The sequence below is a fragment of the Lampris incognitus genome, chromosome 2 (assembly GCF_029633865.1).
Source record: "Lampris incognitus isolate fLamInc1 chromosome 2, fLamInc1.hap2, whole genome shotgun sequence".
NCBI lineage: Eukaryota > Metazoa > Chordata > Actinopteri > Lampriformes > Lampridae > Lampris > Lampris incognitus.
The window spans coordinates 1,911,192-1,921,226 of NC_079212.1; positions in this window are offsets into that span (position 1 = coordinate 1,911,192).

The following is a 10,035-nucleotide window of genomic DNA, read 5'->3' on the forward strand; positions in this document are numbered from 1 at the left end:
GGGGTATTTACTACTCACACTGGGATACTAATACTGGGATACTTACTACTCATACTGGGATATTTACTACTCATACTGGGATACTTACTACTCATACTGGTAAACTTACTACTCATACTGGGGTGTTTACTACTCATACTGGGATGCTTACTACTCATACTGGGATGCTTACTACTCATACTGGGGTGTTTACTACTCATACTGGGATGCTTACTACTCATACTGGGATGCTTACTACTCATACTGGGATGCTTACTACTCATACTGGGATATTTACTACTCATACTGGGATACTTGCTACTCATACTGGGATACTTGCTACTCATACTGGGATACTTACTAATCATACTGGGATATTTACTACTCATATTGGGATACTTGCTACTCACACTGGGTGTTTACTACTCATACTGGGATACTTACTACTCACACTGGGATATTTACTAATACTGGGATACTTACTACTCATACTGGGATGCTTACTACTCATACTGGGGTGTTTACTACTCATACTGGGATACTTACTACTCATACTGGGATACTTACTACTCATACTGGCATACTTGCTACTCACACTGGGATACTTACTCAATTACTAGTCGTACTGTGATATTTACTAGTCATACTGTGATGTTTACTTACCACCACCTTTACTAGTCATACTGTGATATTTACTACTCATACTGGGACGTTCACTAGTCATATTTACTACTCATACTGGGATATTTACTAATACTGGGATACTTACTACTCATACTGGGATACTTACTACTCATACTGGGGTGTTTACTACTCATACTGGGGTGTTTACCACTCATACTGGGATATTTACTACTCATACTGGGATGCTTACTACTCATACTGGGGTGTTTACTACTCATACTGGGATACTTGCTACTCATACTGGGATATTTACTACTCATACTGGGATACTTACTACTCATACTGGGATATTTACTACTCATACTGGGATACTTATACTGGGATACTTACTACTCATACTGGGATATTTACTACTCATACTGGGATACTTACTACTCATACTGGGAAACTTACTACTCATACTGGGGTATTTACTACTCACACTGGGATACTAATACTGGGATACTTACTACTCATACTGGGATATTTACTACTCATACTGGGATACTTACTACTCATACTGGGAAACTTACTACTCATACAGGGGTGTTTACTACTCATACTGGAATATTTACTACTCATACAGGGGTGTTTACCACCCATACTGCAATATTTACTAATCATACTGGGGTGTTTACTACGCTTACTGGGATATTTACTACTCACACCGGGATACTTATACTGGGATACTTACTACTCATACTGGGATATTTACTACTCATACTGGGATACTTACTACTCATACTGGGGTATTTACTACTCATACAGGGATATTTACTACTCATACTGAGATACTTGCTACTCACACTGGGGTGTTTACTACTCATACTGGGATACTTACTACTCACACTGGGATACTTACTCACTTACTAGTCGTACTGTGATCTTTACTTATCACCACCTTTACTAGTCATATTGCGATATTTACTAGTCATATTTACTAGTCATACTGTGATATTTACTACTCATACTGGGACGTTCACTAGTCATATTTACTAGTCATACTGGGACGTTCACTAGTTATATTTACTACTCCTACTGGGATACTTACTACTCATACTGGGAAACTTACTACTCATACTGGGGTGTTTACTACTCATACTGGGATGCTTACTACTCATACTGGGATGCTTACTCCTCATACTGGGGTGTTTACTACTCATACTGGGATGCTTACTACTCATACTGGGATGCTTACTACTCATACTGGGATGCTTACTACTCATACTGGGATATTTACTACTCATACTGTGATACTTGCTACTCATACTGGGATACTTACTACTCATACTGGGATATTTACTACTCATATTGGGATACTTGCTACTCACACCTGGGTGTTTACTACTCATACTGGGATACTTACTGCTCACACTGGGATATTTACTAATACTGGGATACTTACTACTCATACTGGGATGCTTACTACTCATACTGGGATATTTACTAGTCATACTGGGATACTTACTACTCATACTGGCATACTTGCTACTCACACTGGGATACTTACTCAATTACTAGTCGTACTGTGATATTTACTAGTCATACTGTGATGTTTACTTACCACCACCTTTACTAGTCATACTGTGATATTTACTACTCATACTGGGACGTTCACTAGTCATATTTACTACTCATACTGGGATATTTACTAATACTGGGATACTTACTACTCATACTGGGATATTTACTACTCATACTGGGATATTTACTAATACTGGGATACTTACTACTCATACTGGGATACTTACTACTCATACTGGGGTGTTTACTACTCATACTGGGGTGTTTACCACTCATACTGGGATATTTACTACTCATATTGGGATGCTTACTACTCATACAGGGGTGTTTACTACTCATACTGGGATACTTGCTACTCATACTGGGATATTTACTACTCATACTGAGATACTTACTACTCATATTGGGATATTTACTACTCATACTGGGATATTTACTAATACTGGGATACTTACTACTCATACTGGGAAACTTACTACTCATACTCGGGTATTTACTACTCATACTGGGGTATTTACCACCAATACTGGGATATTTACTACTCATACTGGGGTGTTTACTACTCATACTGGGGTGTTTACTACTCAAACTGGGATATTTACTACTCACACTGGGATACTTATACTGGGATACTTACTACTCATGCTGGGATATTTACTACTCATACTGGGATACTTGATACTCACACTGGGGTGTTTACTACTCATACTGGGGTGTTTACCACCCATACTGGAATATTTACTACTCATACTGGGGTGTTTACTACTCATACTGGGATACTTACTACTCATACTGGGATACTTACTACTCATACTGTGATATTTACTACTCATACTGGGATACTTACTACTCATACTGGGATATTTACTACTCATACTGGGATATTTACTAATACTGGGATACTTACTACTCATGCTGGCATATTTACTACTCATACTGGGATACTTACTACTCATACTGGAATATTTACTACTCATACTGGGATATTTACTAATACTGGGATACTTACTACTCATACTGGGATGCTTACTACTCATACTGGGGTGTTTACTACTCATACTGAGATATTTACTAATACTGGGATACTTACTACTCATACTGGGATATTTACTACTCATACTGGCATATTTACTAATACTGGGATACTTACTACTCATACTGGGATGCTTACTACTCATACTGGGGTGTTTACTACTCATACTGTGATATTTGTTGCTCATACTGGGATACTTACTACTCATACTGGGGTGTTTACTACTCATACTGGGGTGTTTACCACTCATACTGGGATACTTACTACTCATACTGTGATATTTACTACTCATACTGGGATACTTACTACTCATACTGGGGTATTTACTACTCATAGTGGGATATTTACTACTCATACTGGGATACTTACTACTCACACTGGGGTGTTTACAACTCACACTGGGGTGTTTACTACTCATACTGGGATATTTACTACTTATACTGGGATACTTACTACTCATACTGGGATACTTACTACTCATACTGGGGTGTTTACTACTCATACAGGGGTGTTTACTACTCATACTGGAATATTTACTACTTATACTGGGATACTTACTACTCATACTGGGATACTTACTACTCATACTGGGGTGTTTACTACTCATACTGGGGTGTTTACCACTCATACTGGGATATTTACTACTCATACTGGGATGCTTACTACTCATACTGGGGTGTTTACTACTCATACTGGGATACTTGCTACTCATACTGGGATATTTACTACTCATACTGGGATACTTACTACTCATACTGGGATATTTACTACTAATACTGGGGTACTTACTACTCATACTGGGATATTTACTACTCATACTGGGATACTTACTACTCATACTGGGGTATTTACTACTCATACTGGGATATTTACTACTCATACTGAGATACTTACTACTCACACTGGGATACTTACTCACTTACTAGTCGTACTGTGATATATACTAGTCATACTGTGATCTTTACTTATCACCACCTTTACTAGTCATATTGCGATATTTACTAGTCATATTTACTAGTCATACTGTGATATTTACTACTCATACTGGGACGTTCACTAGTCATATTTACTAGTCATACTGTGACGTTCACTAGTTATATTTACTACTCCTACTGGGATACTTACTACTCATACTGTGATATTTACTACTCATACTGGGATATTTACTACTCATACTGGGAAACTTACTACTCATACTGAGGTGTTTACTACTCATACTGGGATGCTTACTACTCATACTGGGATGCTTACTGCTCATACTGGGGTGTTTACTACTCATACTGGGATGCTTACTACTCATATTGGGATGCTTACTACTCATACTGGGAAACTTACTACTCATACTGGGGTGTTTACTACTCATACTGGGATGCTTACTACTCATACTGGGATGCTTACTACTCATACTGGGAAACTTACTAGTCATACTGGGGTGTTTACTACTCATACTGGGATGCTTACTACTCATACTGGGATGCTTACTACTCATACTGGGGTGTTTACTAGTCATACTGGGATATTTACTACTCATATTGGGATACTTGCTACTCACACTGGGGTGTTTACTACTCATACTGGGATACTTACTACTCACACTGGGATATTTACTAATACTGGGATACTTACTACTCATACTGGGATGCTTACTACTCATACTGGGATATTTACTACTCATACTGGGATGCTTACTACTCATACTGGCATACTTGCTACTCACACTGGGATACTTACTCAATTACTAGTCGTACTGTGATATTTACTAGTCGTACTGTGATGTTTACTTACCACCACCTTTACTAGTCATATTGTGATATTTACTACTCATACTGGGACGTTCATTAGTCATATTTACTACTCATACTGGGATATTTACTAATACTGGGATACTTACTACTCATACTGGGATATTTACTACTCATACTGGGATATTTACTAATACTGGGATACTTACTACTCATACTGGGGTGTTTACTACTCATAGTGGGATACTTGCTACTCAATACTGGGATACTTACTACTCATACTGGGATATTTACTACTCACACTGGGATATTTACTACTCATACTGGGATACTTACTACTCATACTGGGATATTTACTACTCATACTGGGATATTTCCTAATACTGGGATACTTACTACTCATACTGGGAAACTTACTACTCATACTGGGGTATTTACTACTCATACTGGGGTATTTACCACCCATACTGGGATATTTACTACTCATACTGGGGTGTTTACTACTCATACTGGGGTGTTTACTACTCATACTGGGGTGTTTACTACTCATACTGGGATATTTACTACTCACACTGGGATACTTATACTGGGATAGTTACTACTCATGCTGGGATATTTACTACTCATACTGGGTTACTTACTACTCATACTGGGGTATTTACTACTCATAGTGGGATATTTACTACTCATACTGGGATACTTGCTACTCACACTGGGGTGTTTACTACTCACACTGGGGCGTTTACTACTCATACTGGGATATTTACTACTCACATTGGGATATTTACTACTCACACTGGGGTGTTTACTACTCATACTGTCATATTTACTATTCATACTGGGATACTTACTACTCATACTGGGATACTTACTACTCATACTGTCATATTTACTATTCATACTGGGATACTTACTACTCATACTGGGATACTTACTACTCATACTGGGATATTTACTAATACTGGGATACTTACTACTCATACTGGGGTATTTACTACTCATACTGGGGTGTTTACTACTCATACTGGGGTGTTTACCACCCATACTGGAATATTTACTACTCATACTGGGGTGTTTACTACTCATACTGGGATACTTACTACTCACACTGGGATACTTATACTGGGATACTTACTAATCATACTGGGATATTTACTACTCATACTGGGAAACTTACTACTCATACTGGGGTATTTACTACTCACACTGGGATACTAATACTGGGATACTTACTACTCATACTGGGGTATTGACTACTCACACTGGGATACTAATACTGGGATACTTACTACTCATACTGGGATATTTACTACTCATACTGGGAAACTTACTACTCATACTGGGGTGTTTACCACCCATACTGGAATATTTACTACTCATACTGGGGTGTTTACTACGCTTACTGGGATATTTACTACTCACACTGGGATACTTATACTGGGATACTTACTACTCATACTGGGATATTTACTACTCATACTGGGATACTTACTACTCATACTGGGAAACTTACTACTCATACTGGGGTATTTACTACTCACACTGGGATACTAATACTGGGATACTTACTACTCATACTGGGATATTTACTACTCATACTGGGATACTTACTACTCATACTGGTAAACTTACTACTCATACTGGGGTGTTTACTACTCATACTGGGATGCTTACTACTCATACTGGGATGCTTACTACTCATACTGGGGTGTTTACTACTCATACTGGGATGCTTACTACTCATACTGGGATGCTTACTACTCATACTGGGATATTTACTACTCATACTGGGATACTTGCTACTCATACTGGGATACTTGCTACTCATACTGGGATACTTACTAATCATACTGGGATATTTACTACTCATATTGGGATACTTGCTACTCACACTGGGTGTTTACTACTCATACTGGGATACTTACTACTCACACTGGGATATTTACTAATACTGGGATACTTACTACTCATACTGGGATGCTTACTACTCATACTGGGGTGTTTACTACTCATACTGGGATACTTACTACTCATACTGGGATACTTACTACTCATACTGGCATACTTGCTACTCACACTGGGATACTTACTCAATTACTAGTCGTACTGTGATATTTACTAGTCATACTGTGATGTTTACTTACCACCACCTTTACTAGTCATACTGTGATATTTACTACTCATACTGGGACGTTCACTAGTCATATTTACTACTCATACTGGGATATTTACTAATACTGGGATACTTACTACTCATACTGGGATATTTACTACTCATACTGGGATATTTACTAATACTGGGATACTTACTACTCATACTGGGATACTTACTACTCATACTGGGGTGTTTACTACTCATACTGGGGTGTTTACCACTCATACTGGGATATTTACTACTCATACTGGGATGCTTACTACTCATACTGGGGTGTTTACTACTCATACTGGGATACTTGCTACTCATACTGGGATATTTACTACTCATACTGGGATACTTACTACTCATACTGGGATATTTACTACTCATACTGGGATACTTATACTGGGATACTTACTACTCATACTGGGATATTTACTACTCATACTGGGATACTTACTACTCATACTGGGAAACTTACTACTCATACTGGGGTATTTACTACTCACACTGGGATACTAATACTGGGATACTTACTACTCATACTGGGATATTTACTACTCATACTGGGATACTTACTACTCATACTGGGAAACTTACTACTCATACAGGGGTGTTTACTACTCATACTGGAATATTTACTACTCATACAGGGGTGTTTACCACCCATACTGCAATATTTACTAATCATACTGGGGTGTTTACTACGCTTACTGGGATATTTACTACTCACACCGGGATACTTATACTGGGATACTTACTACTCATACTGGGATATTTACTACTCATACTGGGATACTTACTACTCATACTGGGGTATTTACTACTCATACAGGGATATTTACTACTCATACTGAGATACTTGCTACTCACACTGGGGTGTTTACTACTCATACTGGGATACTTACTACTCACACTGGGATACTTACTCACTTACTAGTCGTACTGTGATCTTTACTTATCACCACCTTTACTAGTCATATTGCGATATTTACTAGTCATATTTACTAGTCATACTGTGATATTTACTACTCATACTGGGACGTTCACTAGTCATATTTACTAGTCATACTGGGACGTTCACTAGTTATATTTACTACTCCTACTGGGATACTTACTACTCATACTGGGAAACTTACTACTCATACTGGGGTGTTTACTACTCATACTGGGATGCTTACTACTCATACTGGGATGCTTACTCCTCATACTGGGGTGTTTACTACTCATACTGGGATGCTTACTACTCATACTGGGATGCTTACTACTCATACTGGGATGCTTACTACTCATACTGGGATATTTACTACTCATACTGTGATACTTGCTACTCATACTGGGATACTTACTACTCATACTGGGATATTTACTACTCATATTGGGATACTTGCTACTCACACCTGGGTGTTTACTACTCATACTGGGATACTTACTGCTCACACTGGGATATTTACTAATACTGGGATACTTACTACTCATACTGGGATGCTTACTACTCATACTGGGATATTTACTAGTCATACTGGGATACTTACTACTCATACTGGCATACTTGCTACTCACACTGGGATACTTACTCAATTACTAGTCGTACTGTGATATTTACTAGTCATACTGTGATGTTTACTTACCACCACCTTTACTAGTCATACTTTGATATCTTCTACTCATACTGGGACGTTCACTAGTCATATTTACTACTCATACTGGGATATTTACTAATACTGGGATACTTACTACTCATACTGGGATATTTACTACTCATACTGGGATATTTACTAATACTGGGATACTTACTACTCATACTGGGATACTTACTACTCATACTGGGGTGTTTACTACTCATACTGGGGTGTTTACCACTCATACTGGGATATTTACTACTCATATTGGGATGCTTACTACTCATACAGGGGTGTTTACTACTCATACTGGGATACTTGCTACTCATACTGGGATATTTACTACTCATACTGAGATACTTACTACTCATATTGGGATATTTACTACTCATACTGGGATATTTACTAATACTGGGATACTTACTACTCATACTGGGAAACTTACTACTCATACTCGGGTATTTACTACTCATACTGGGGTATTTACCACCAATACTGGGATATTTACTACTCATACTGGGGTGTTTACTACTCATACTGGGGTGTTTACTACTCAAACTGGGATATTTACTACTCACACTGGGATACTTATACTGGGATACTTACTACTCATGCTGGGATATTTACTACTCATACTGGGATACTTGATACTCACACTGGGGTGTTTACTACTCATACTGGGGTGTTTACCACCCATACTGGAATATTTACTACTCATACTGGGGTGTTTACTACTCATACTGGGATACTTACTACTCACACTGGGATACTTATACTGGGATACTTACTAATCATACTGGGATATTTACTACTCATACTGGGAAACTTACTACTCATACTGGGGTATTTACTACTCACACTGGGATACTAATACTGGGATACTTACTACTCATACTGGGGTATTTACTACTCACACTGGGATACTAATACTGGGATACTTACTACTCATACTGGGATATTTACTACTCATACTGGGAAACTTACTACTCATACTGGGGTCTTTACTACTCATACTGGAATATTTACTACTCATACTGGGGTGTTTACCACCCATACTGGAATATTTACTACTCATACTGGGGTGTTTACTACGCTTACTGGGATATTTACTACTCACACTGGGATACTTATACTGGGATACTTACTACTCATACTGGGATATTTATTACTCATACTGGGATACTTACTACTCATACTGGGAAACTTACTACTCATACTGGGGTATTTACTACTCACACTGGGATACTAATACTCGGATACTTACTACTCATACTGGGATATTTACTACTCATACTGGGATACTTACTACTCATACTGGTAAACTTACTACTCATA